Here is a 13,218-nt window from a genome sequence, read left to right on the forward strand (position 1 = left end):
TTCAGGGATTTTACTTTATGTTCAGGACCCTCCTGGAAAATGAGATTTTACTTTCTGTTCAGGGACTTTACTTTCTGTTCAGGACCCTCCTGAAAAATAAGATTTTACTTTATGTTTAGGACCCTCCTGAAAAATGAGATTTTACTTTCTGTTCAGGACCTTCCTGAAAAATGGGATTTTACTTCATGTTCAGGACCCTCCTCAAAAATGGGAATTTACTTTATGTTTAGGACCTTCCTGAAAAATGGGATTTTACTTTATGTTCAGGACCCTCCTGAAAAATGGGATTTTACTTTATGTTCAGGACCCCCCCGAAAAATGGGACAACACTTTCAAAGATGAAATACTACTTTACTATAATATTTTGTTTGGGATAATTTTTGTTCTAGTTTTAATTTTGGGTTTCAGGAGCCCGCTTGGAGAACAGAGTGGAGAAATGAAAGTCAAGCAACAAAGTGATGAAATAGCAAGTCAGAGGCCCGCCTGGAGAATAGAGTGGAGAAACGAAAGTCAAGCAACAAAGTGATGAAATAGCAAGTCAGGAGACCGCCTGGAGAATAGGGTAAAGAAATGAAAAGTCAAGCAACAAAGTGAAGCAATTGAAAGCCAAGCAACAAGTTGAAAGAGATTGCAAGTCAGGATCCCGCCTGAAGAATAGGGTGATGAAAGTCGAGTTAAGAACCAATAGAAGCTGTATAGATAGGATTTTTGTAATTTAATTTATGTTTTAACTTGTAATTTTCATTTTGATGTAATAACAGAGCCGCGGACCGGAACCTTGATGGAACCTCACTCTACTCTCCAACTCGGTATAGTCCACCTCTTCCAATCCTTTGAAATACTCGTGACTTGATTCTCTCATAACTTGGGTAGGAAGGATGTCTTAAGTCAAGAACCGGTTGTCCTTCTTCCTTCTGTTTCTTTCTATGAATAATGGTCGGGTCAAAATTTGGTCTCGCTATCTACTTCTTTGCCTGAAAACATTTCATGTTTACATTCAAAGGGGGCATGATGTAGACACCTAATTTCATCCCTCCCCGATATCTTTTTTACCTATTATTTACCGTATCCTACCGTGTACCGTCACCCGCATGATAATCCCTCCACAAAATGACAAAATAACAACCCCCCTAACTAATTTTGTTTTATCCTAATATTCTAACAACCCACCCAATAAAATAATAACACCTCACCACTACCCCCTACCACACGTGACCCACCTACCCTACCCTACCCCTTCTACCCCTTTTACACATTTTAGAACCCAGAGGAGACACCATATATGGACAGATATCATCTTTTCCAAATATACAATAGACACAACAAAAAAAAAAGAAAAAACAAAAACGGGAAAAATACCTTTCTTCTCCATAAACAAAAAAATAAATTCACATACACACGGAGAGGATTCCAATGGGGATTTTTTCTTTCTTCTTTGTCCATCATCATATATAAAAGGGGACAGATATTTTTTTTTGGATCTTCTTCTTCAAAAAAGAACAGAGAAAAGGGAATAAAAAAAAACAAGGGTAAAACAAAAATAGAGAGCATTCCATTTTCTCTTCTTCTTTCTTTCTCGCGATCCTTTCACAGAAACGATGCTCCCTTTTTACCATTTACACAGAACATAGAGAGAGACGAGAGAGAGAAACAGGGAGATTGAGGATGAAATCAGGGAGTTTGAGCAGAAAAATAGATAGAAATCGAGTTGTTGAATAGAAAGAGTAGCTAGGAGGTACTAAATAGGTTCAGGTTTATCATCGTTGTTGGTTCAAAATCTGGTTAGTCGATGTTCGGGTTGGGGTTCCGTCTTGTTTATCGTCGTTGTTGGTTAGTCGACGTTCGGGTTGGGGTTTCGTCTTGTTTATCATCGTTGTTGGTTCAAAATTCGATTAGTCGACGTTCGGGTTGGGGTTTCCTTCTTGTCTTATCGTCGTTGTTGGTTGGAAAAATTTGGTTGGTCGACGTTCGGGTTGGGGGCTCCGTCTTGTCTTGTCATCGTTGTTGGTTCGAAATCCGGTTAGTCGATGTTCGGGTTGGAGATTGTTGATTTGAGGTTCATCGGCACGGGCTCTACCGGATTTAATTGGAATAATACTTGAAAGCAGCATTGAGGCCTTCGGATTTGGGTTTTCTTAAATATTATTATCAATGAAAATCGATATTTGGAAGGTTCAATTCTATCCTTGCTCCTCTCAATTTTACGTAATCCTGAATAATTTGCGTGTTTGGTATGTTCGAATATATGTTATGTGTTGGTTGATGTTGGTTTCGGACTTTGAAAAGTGAATTGATTAATCGAAGCATGTGTTAATCATGTTGGTTGAAGTAAATTTGGGGACGAGAATCAAAAATTGATAAAAGTAAATATTATGATATTTTTGATACATTGTTGATGTTAAATGCGGTATGTTGTCGAGCGGGTAGGCAAACAGTAAGCTCGGGTAGGCAAGTTTAGGATTGGTGTAATGTGGAAATGATCGGAATATTTGTTGAATGTTTTGTTTATCGTATTTGGAAAGTGTATTTATTTAACCGGGGAATGCCCTGAGGTAATTTGTATTTACTCACCAGGGAATGCCCCGAAGAATTTTGTACGCTAAGGATGCTCGTGATCAAGGCCCGAGGCATCGGGTAAAGCATGGTTTAGGACTAGTGTAGGTTATTTCAGTATTTTTATTTCGGGTTGTAATAATTGGACTGGACTTTACATTTTCTTATTTTGTTTTGTTATTGTTTGATTATTTTGCGTGCTTTTGTGTGGTTTATGCATTTGTAACGTCAATTTAGCCGATACGCTCTGCCAAGAGACCGTGGTTGAACCACGGGATCAAGGGTTGCCTAACACCTTCTCCTCGGTCAACAGAATTCCTTAGTCGGAATCTCTGTTTGCAAACCAGTTTAAGAGTCAAATGGTTTTCAAAAAGGATTTTCGAAAGGTGACTTGGCACACCTTATTATGCCAAGTGGAGACTCTGAATAAAAAATACAAATAATCCTTTTTCGAAACAAATTTTCATTTCTTGTCACTTAAATAATAAATCCCTTTCGAACTTTAAAATATACATCTCTTGAGCACGTCAAAAAAGGGGTGTGACAACGACTGTGGTTGACCGTCCCACTAACCGTCATACCAAAATAGAAACTCATCGACTCAGTTGAGGGGTGACATTCCCAGTGGTGGTCCGTCACACTTATGACGGACCGTCAATTCAACCGTCACTTTAACCTTAATTCTGAATCGGGTTGGGTTAAATTGGTACTCTTTATAAGTACTACGCATTTGACCTGGAATGGGATTTTAAGAATAAAAGTGAGTGGGTACGCTCATTTTAACCGTTCCATGACCTTTGATTTTTTCACTTCCCCAAGATTCAAAGAACCTGAACTGAGTTATCCTATCTGAGACTCCTCCATTCCTCCATCATTTTTCTATTTAAGCTAGGTTATTCTTTCCCCATCCCCATCACAAACTAAAGAGTAACAGAAGTGATAGAAGTTGTAAGTAGTTCAGTCTCTGAAGTCTCTAGCAAGTAGAATACTGCAACATCAAGGTATGACCATTTATTTCTCTCCTCTTGTTCATTTGAAAAGTAAGGGCATGGATTGTTTGAAGATTTGGTCTAATGGTGTTGAGTTTGAATGATTTATGCTTAAGTTTCATTTAGTAGATGAAGTCTTGCTTAAAATATGGTTTTAATGCTGTTACTCAAGCTAAAAATTGATTTGATCTTAAGCTGCGCTGAAAATCAGTCAAACCCATAAATGTGCCTGAGGACGAAGGTCTGACAGTTAATATGGCGGACCTTCAACTTTGTGATGGACCACCAAGTTGACCGTCCCAAAGGTCAAAGACAATGAGTTTCTGGATTGTATTTGGCGATCAGATTAGTGGACCATCACATTTTCGATGGACCACCAAGTTGACCATCCCAAAAGTCAGAAAAATGAAACATACTGGATAAAGCTGACGGTGGATCTGACGGACTGTGCCACCACTGGTGGACTGTCAAATCTCCCATCAGGCCTCACTGTGAACTGTTTTTTCCTTTGTTTTACCTTGCACTGATTTCTTAATCCATTTTTAGGTCACATGGCTCCTAAAAATACACAAACCAAGAGAGAAAAATCTCAGTGAGGTAGAAACACATCCGCACCGGCCTATAACACCAGGCAAACGGAAAGAGAAGGCATCATAATCCCTCAGTCCGAGGAGGGGAGAGACAATAGCATTAGTTTCAGCGATTTAAGCCCAGATGAAGCGACAGCTGCTTTAACTCAACCATGACCTATAGAAGGTGAAACTAAAGTGGCTAATGTGGAGAACGAAGGAGAAGTTCCTGAACCTGAAGCTGACAATGTGATCGGACGGAAGGATCCCCAACTACGAGATGCTATTAGGTGGCAAATTGATGGAGCACAAAAAGAGTTCTATGATGGGTTGCATCCCACTGCTCGAGGATCCGGAGATCATTCTCTGAAGAATATTAGATTATGGCCACGGAGCTTCATGAATATCCAGAACTGGAACGCCGATTCAATGTTATGGATTGGCATAGATGAGCACGCCACCAGGGGTGTACCAACCAAACTGGGTAAGGAAATTCTTTGCAAATTATATTTGTCTGGTAAAAGCTGAATGTCCGAAGGGGACTCCGATTTGAATAGACCAAACAGGGAGTCTGTTTCAGTCTGAGGAGTTATTGTTAATATTTTGGCCCGAACTATTAACAAAATGTTTTTTTTGGCCAGCATACGAAGCTCTACCTGCTGTCCCTGATTTTAAATATAGAATGAGAAATGTTTCTGGCCAGAGACGTTGGGCAACATCGTTGATCACTGATGATCGAAATCCGTCCTGGTAAACTAACCTCAAAGAACGTATTGCAAATTTCACACTTAGTTTCAAGGCTAAGTTCTGGTGGGCTTTTGCTTGATTGAGGTTAATACCAACTAAAGGAGATGGAAACCTGGATAATCACAGGCCCGCGATGGTAGCCAGTCTAGTTTCAGGTTTGGACATTGATTTCGGCCAGCTAATTGAAGACGAGATGTTTGTGAGGGCACATAAGCAGACTACTTCTATACCTTTCCTATGTTTGATTGCTGCATTATGCAAACAAGCTGGTGTGCCGCTGATTCGAGGCGTTAATAATGAAGTTTCAGCCACTCATAAACAGGACATTGAGAAGTCCAGAGATGAGTCAAAATTTGACATTTGGGTGAACAAACCTCCAGCACATCAGTCTCAGTGTGCACCAGTTCCTGAAGCCCCAAAAATGCTCGAACGTATGCCTTTACCCATTACCACATATGTGCCTCCTGATTATGTGACCCAAGGTACGTCTGCAGGATCAGATTCTATGCAGTTTGCTGGTGGAGCAGATTTTGCGAAATACAGATTTAACCCGGTGAATTTTATCAAAGTTGTGAAAAATCAAAAGAGGTTCCAGAAGCAGTTAGAAAAGTGGGCTGGAGATTTCAAACATTTTGTGGATGAAATCGTGGCCGAAGCAGTCAGGCCATTTTAAACTATTTAAGTGAGGATAGATAACATGGAAGCTCCCATCAACAAAAGGTTAGATTCACTATCTCTTCCTGATCTTGCCAAGCTCATGGCTGAATTTGAGCAGGCCAAGGCTGACATAGCTGAGTTAAGGAAAAACAATCACAACCGCCTGTATTTGATCTGACTCTGGTGGTAAGCGATAATGATGAGGGTATTCTGGATCTGATGGGTAACCAGTGAAGGATAAAGACAAGCAACAAATGGATAAACAAGCAGCTAGAAAAGAAAAAAAAGCAAAAGAGAGAAGCAATGTCACCTGAGGAGTTAGACCAGCACGATCTGAGGAGAGCTGTGAAAAAATTAAAGAAGAAAGCTGAAAGAAAGCAAAGAGAACAAGAAAATGAAGCGGCAGGAGTTTCTACTAGTGCTGCCCCAGAAAGGGGGCAAAGTACAGGTTCAATTCGGGAAACCATCCCTCAAAATGTTGAGGGTAAAGTGTGAGTGCTCCTACCACCATAAGGGCCAACATTTTGCAGGGTGAGGATGATGAAGACTCACAGCATTTGATAGATTCCTCAGAGGAGTGAGAGGCCACGTAAATATCCCATTTTTTATGTACGATAACTTATTGCTTTGAGGATAATGAATAGTTTTCTGTGTGGGGGTGGGGGTATTTACACCATGGTTGGATGTTGTTGTCGATATTCTGAATCCAATCATGTGCTATCTAGTAGAAGTGGCATGTCTAGGTTGTTTTTATTTTTGCATTTAAATTTTGCAAAGCGTAATGTAAATACAAGTGTTTAATCTATGAATTGGTTCTGTTTCAGCACTTAGTTGTAAATATGGAGAATAAATGATGTTGGCATAAGACGTTGAACATGTGTTTGTAATTATTTACTTTTTCAGTTAAGCATGTGCAAATAACCATCAGTAATTCTGTATTCAGCATTGGTCTGTCAAAAAAGTGCATGAATCATGTAATGAACATTCGGAGAATTGTAAAGGATGTTTAACTTCGATGCCTGTGGGTGTGAGGATTTACTTGTAGTTCTTTCATAGGATAAGACCTAGAACTTGCCCAAGCCATGGATACAGTCTTCTAGTGGAGTCATTAGGATAGGATAACAGGCCTCCTTGAAGTTCTAAACCTTCTAACCTTAAGAAGCAACCCGGCCTGAAAGATTGTTCCTGTTTGAACCCATCTTGTACCTCTAAGAATTGGTTTAACCTCCTGCCCATGTCAGTAACTCTCCATAGGACTTTAACATCCAGCTCTGAACTTAGCCAAATGCTAACATTGTATATTTTAACTTAGACGAAGCATCTAAGTTGAGGGTGGCTAATGTCAACAAAAATCTTCAAAAAATAGAAAAATAAAAAAAAATGACATAAGTAGCAGATTGAGGGCTAAAATATGCTAAGGCAAGGAGATTTAAGTTTCAATGAGTCACTTCACCCGAAAAAATACCCCTTAATCCTAAACCTTGTTGTAAGCCTTGAAAAGATCTGTTTGATCCTAGTGAGTCAACCGTGAGGATGTGTAGTATGGCCAGGGCAAGCCTATGGGTACTTAGGTTATGTTTGAATTTTTTTTTGTGAGTATGAGAGCTGTAAGTGTTCACATCATATAATGAGGGGTGGACTTCTTTGTTGTGAGGGCAATCGAAGTTTTACTGAAATTGCTTTTATCCGTGAGATGTAACATTCATGCTTGTGTGCTGAATTATAAAAAAATGTTGGGTGTGGATTCTGTTGTGTTAAATGCATGAGATTAAGCTGATGAGTGAATGTTTGCATAAGAGAATGTTTTAATGGTTGGTTGCCTGTCATTTTATTGTTCATGTGCGTAAGTTGGTGTTGAGTTGCTTGAGGACAAACAATGATCTTAAGTTGGGGGTGTTGATGTTTCGGTGTTTTACGAAATATTTAGCATCATTTTCTTAGAAAATTTGTATGTTTTCAAGCAACCAAAGTGATATTTAATGAAGGTTTTTAGCGTTTCAGTGAAAGGAGATAACCACATAAGAAAACTGGAAAAAGTAGTAGAAAAAGGGAATTGACGGTCAAAATGACGGACTGTCAGGTTTATGACGAACCGCCATATATACCGTCAAGTTGAACCAGAACAAGGACTCCAGAGAAGTTGAGCGACGGACAATATGGCGGATCGTCAAACATGGGACGGACCACCATATTGACCATCAGCTCTTATCTAGAAGCTGCCTTTCAAAAGGACTCTGCGATGGTAAAAATGGCAGACCGTCAGTCCATCAACAGACCACTAGGTGTACCATCAGTTCTTATCCAGAAGCTGCCTTCCAAAAGGACTCTGCGATGGTAAAGATGGCAGACCGTCAGTCCATTGACGGACCGCCAGGTGTACCGTCAGATGTTATCCAGAAACTGCCATTCAGATGAGTCAAGTGACGGGAAAGATGGTGGATCATCAGATCTTAGATGGTCCGTCATATGGACCATTAAATGGGATGCGGTTTTTCCATTTTTAAATATTAAATTCTTTTTTTAGCTGGGATATAAATAACTTTTAGGGTTAAGAACACATCTTTTACCTTCTACAAGTTTTCTTCTCATCTATTGAACTTCTTGTTATCCAAGTACTTTGGGGAATTTTAGTATCAAATAACTGTTCATTGAAGATTCAAGAACTGATTCTTGGGTGAAACGGCGCGAACGGGGCATTTTCGAGCTAAATTGGTGTGCTATAGCCTACGATTTTGGGGGTGAGCTCGAGTTTCGGGCGTGCTGTGGGCTAAAAATTGATCGGAGTATGCCAAGGAGGTTGGAAATGGTCCCAGTATGGTCCGTTTAATTTTTCGTGGCTATTTGGGTGGACAAACATGCAAACGGGGCATTTTTGGGCCAAATCAGTGTGTTATAGCCCACAGTTTTGGGGGTGGACTCGAGGTCCGGGCGTGCTGTGGACCAAAAATCGACTCGAGCATGCCAGGATGTTGGGGATCATCTTAGTGTGGTCCGTTTAATTTTTCATGGCTATTTGGGTAAACAAATGGGCGAAATAATGCGAACGAGGAATTTTCGGGTCAAATCAGTGAGCTATAGCCCACAGTTTTGGGGGTGGGCTCGGGGTATGGGCATGCTATAGGCCAAAATTGATCGGGGTATTTCAGAGGATGGGGATCGTCCCAATATGGTTTGTTTAATTTTTCATTGCCATTTGGGTGGACAAACGGGCAAAACGATGCGAACGGGGCATTTTTGAGCCAAATTGGTGTACTATAGCCTATAGTTTTGAGGGTGGGCCCAAGGTTCGGGCCTGCTGTGCCCCAAAAATTGATCGGGGCATGTCATAGAGGTTGGAGATGGTCCCTGTGTGGTCCGTATTATTTTTTGTGGCCATTTGGGTGGACAAACGGGCGATATGGCGCAAACGGGGCATTTTCAGGCCAAATTGGTGTGCTATAGCCCACAGTTTTGGGGATAGGCCTAGGGAGGTTGGGGATCATCCCAGTGTGGTCCGTTTAATTTTTCATGGCTATTTGGGTTGACGAACGGGCAAAACAGTGCGAATGGGGCATTTTTGAGCCAAATCGGTGTACTATAGCCCAAGTTTTAAGGGATGGGCCCAGAGTTCGGTCGTGCGGTGGTCCAAAAATCAACCCAAGCATGCCAGAGAGGTTGGGGATCATCCCAGTATGGTCCGTTTAATTTTTCGTACCCATTTACGTGGACAAATGGGCGAAACAACGCGAACGGGGCATTTTCGGGCCAAATTGGTGTGTCATAGCCCACAGTTTTAGGGGTGGGCTCAGGGTCCAGGTGTGCTATGGGACATTAATCGATCGGGGCATGCCAGGGAGGTTCGGGCGTGTTGTGGGCCAAAAATCGAGTAGGGCGTGCCATGGAGGTTTGGGATCGTCCCAGTATGGTCCGATTAATTTTTCGTGGCCATTTGGGTGGACAAATGGGCTAAACGATGCAAACAGGATATTTTTGGGCCAAATTGGTGTGTTATAGCCTACATTTTTGGGGGTGGGCCCAGGGTCCAGGTGTGCTGTGGGCCATTAATCAATCGAGGCAAGCCAGGGAGGTTGGGGATCATTCCAGTATGGTTCGTTTAATTTTTCATGGCCATTTGGGTGGAAAAACGGGCAAAATAGCGCGAACGATGCATTTTTGATCCAGATCAATGTTCTATAGCTCACAATTTCGGGGGTGGGCCTAAGGTCCGAGCGTGCTGTGGGCAAAAAATCGATCGGGGCATACCAGGGTGGTTGGGGATCTTCCCAGTATGGTCTATTTAATTTGGGTGTATGAACGGGAGAAATGGCATGAACGGGGCATTTTCGGGCCAAATCTGTGTGCTATAAACTACGGTTTTAAAGGTGGGCTCGAGGTTTGAGCGTGCTGTGGTTTAAAAATTGACCGGGGCATGCCAAAGAGGTTGGGGATCATCCTAGTGTGGTACATTTAATTTTTCGTGGCCATTTGGGTGGATAAACGAACAAAACAGCACGACCGAGCATTTCCTGGCCAAATCGATATGCGATAGCCTACGATTTTGGGGTTGGACCCATGGTCTGGGCATGTTATGGGCCAAAAATTGCTCGGGGTATGCCAGGGAGGTTAGGAATCATCCCAGTATGGTCCGTTTAATTTTTCATGGCCATTTGGGTGGACCAACGTGCAAAACGGTGCAAACGGCGCATTTTTGGGCTAATTTAGTATGCTATAGCCCACGATTTTGGGGGTTAGCCCGATGTCCAGGCGTGCTGTCGGCCGAAAATAAACCGACGCATGCCATAGAGGTTAGGGATCATCCCAGTGTGATCCATTTAATTTTTCTTAGCCATTTGGGTGGACAAACTGGTGAAACAGCGTAAACGGGTCATTTTTGGGCCAATTTAGTGTGCTATAGCCCATGACTTAGGAGTGGGCCAGGGTCTGAGCGTGCTATGGGTCGAGAATTGAATGGGGTATACCAAGGAGGTTGGGGATCATCCCAGTATGGTCCATTTTATTTTTCGTGGCCATTTGGGTGGACAAATGGGAGAAACGGCTCGAACGGGTAATTTTTGGGGCAAATTGATGCGCTATAGCCCACGGTTTCGAGGGAGGGCCCGGGCTCAGGGAGTTTTATTGGCCGAAAATCGATCGGGGCATGCCAGGGAGGTTGAGGATCATTCCAGTATAGTCCGTTTAATTTTTCGTGGCCGTTTGGGTGGAAAAGCGGGCGAAACAGAATGAATGGGGCATTTTTGAGCAAAATCGGTGTGCTGTAGCCTACTATTTTGGTGGTGGGCCTGGGGTCGGGGCGTGCTGTGGGCCAAAAATTAACCATGGCATGCCAGGGAGGTTGGGGATCATCCTAGTGTGGTCCATTTAATTTTTCATGGCCATTTGGGTGGACAAACGGGTGAAACGGTGCAAACAGTCCATTTTTGGGCCAAATCGATGTGCTATGCCCACGATTTTGGGGGTGGGCCTGGGGTTCAGGCGTACTGTGGGCAAAAAATCGACTGGGGAATGCCAAGGAGGTTGGGGATCATCTGAGTATAGTCCGTTTAATTTTTCATGGCCATTTGGGTGGAAAAACTGGAAAAACAGCATGAACGGTGCATTTTCGGACTAAATCGATGTGTGATAGCCTACGATTTTAGGGGTGGGCTCGGGGTCTGGGCGTGCTTTAGGCGAAAAATCGATCGGGGCACGCTAGGGAGGTTGGGGATTGTACCAGTGTGGTCTTTTTAATTTTTAGTGGCCATTTGTGTGGACAAACGGGCGAAACGGCGCGAACGGGGCATTTTTGGGTCAAATTGGTGTGCGATAGCCCACGGTTTTGGGGGTGGGCCCAGGGTCTAGGCATGCTATGGGCAAAAAATTGATCGAGGCATGCTAGGGAGGTTAGGGATCGTCCCAGTGTGGTCTATTTCATTTTTCGTGGCCATTTGTGTGGACAAACGGTCGAAATGGCACGAACGAGGCATTTTCTCGCCAAATTGGTGTACTATAGCCCACGATTTTGGGGGTGGGCTCGGGGTTTAGGCATGCTGTGTACTGAAAATCAATCGAGGCATGCTAGCAAGGTTGGGGATCATCCCAGCATGACCCATTTAATTTTTTGTGGCCATTTGGGCGGACAAATGCGAGAAACGGTGCGAACGGGGTATTTTTGGGCCAAATTAGTGTGTTATAGCCCATGGCTTCGAGGGTGGGATTGGGGTCCGGGCGTGCTGTTGGTCGAAAATTGATCGGGGCATGCCAGGGAGGTTGGGGATCGTTCATGTGTGGTTCGTTTAATTTTTCATGGCCATTTAGGTAGACAAACAGGCAAAACGGCGCAAACGTTGCATTTTTGGGCTACATCAGCGAGCTATAGCCTATGGTTCCGGGGGTGGGCCGGGGGTCCGAGCGTGTTGTGGGCCAAAAATTGATCGGGGCATGCCAGGGAGGTTGGGTATCATCCCAGTGTGGTCTGTTTAATTTTTCGTGGCCATTTGGGTTGACAAAGGGGCGAAACGACGCGAACGGGGCATTTTTGTGCCAAATAAGTGTATTATAGCCCACGGTTTCGGGGATTGGCCAGGGGTCCGGGTGTGTTATGGGCCAAAAATCAATCGGGGTGTGCCGGGGAGGTTGAGCATCGTCCCAGTGCTGTCCGTTTAATTTTTCTTGGTCATTTTGGCAGACAAACGGGAGAAAAGGCATGAACAAGGTATTTTTAGGCCAAATTAGTGTGCTGTAGCCAACGGTTTTGGGGGTGGGCTGGGGTTCGGGCGAGCTGTGGGCTGAAAATTGATTGGGTCATGCCAGGGAGGTTGGGGATCATCCTAGTGTGGTCCGTTTTATTTTTCATGGCCATTTGGGTGGATAAATGAGAGAAACGGCACGAACTGGGCATTTGAGCCAAATCGATGTGCTGTAGCCCATGGTTTTGATGGTGGGTCCAGGGTTTGGGAGTGTTGTAGGCCTTAAATCGACCAGGGCATGCCAGGGAGGTTGGGCATCATTCCACAGTGGTCCATTTAATTTTTCGTGGCCATTTGGGTGGACAAATGGATGAAATGGGGTAAACAGTTCATTTTGGGGCTACATCGGTGAGCTATAGCCCACAGTTTCGGGGGTGGGCCCAGGGTCCAGGCGTGCTGTGGGCAAAAAATCAACTGAGGCATGCCAAGGAGGTTGGGGATCGCCCCAGTGTGGTTTGTTTGATTTTTCGTGACCATTTGGGTGGAGAAACGGTCGACACGGTGCGAACGAAGCATTTTCGGGCCAAATCGGTGAGCGATAGCCCACAGTTTTAGGGGTGGACTCAGGTTTGGGTATGCTGTGGGACAAAAATCGACTGGGGCGTGCCAGGGAGGTTAGGGATCCTCCCAGTGTGGTCTGTTTAATTTATTGTGGCCATTTGGGTTGACAAACGGGGAAAATGGCGCGAACGGGGTGTTAATGGGCAAAAATAGTGTGCTATAGCCACGGTTTTGATGGTGGGCTCGAGTTCTAGGATTGTTGTTGGTCTAAAATTAACAAGGGCTTGGCAGGGAGGTTGGACATCATCACCGTATGGTTCGTTTAATTTTTCATGGCCATTTGTGTGGATAAACGGGTGAAACGGCATGAACGTGGAATTTTCGGGCCACATCGGTGTGTTATAGCCCATGGTTTTGGGGGTGGTCATAGGGTTCGGGCGTGTCATGGGCCAAAAATTGACCGAGGCGTGTCAGGGA

Source organism: Capsicum annuum, chromosome 9, assembly GCF_002878395.1.
Source record: "Capsicum annuum cultivar UCD-10X-F1 chromosome 9, UCD10Xv1.1, whole genome shotgun sequence".
In the NCBI taxonomy this organism is placed as follows: Eukaryota; Viridiplantae; Streptophyta; class Magnoliopsida; order Solanales; family Solanaceae; genus Capsicum; species Capsicum annuum.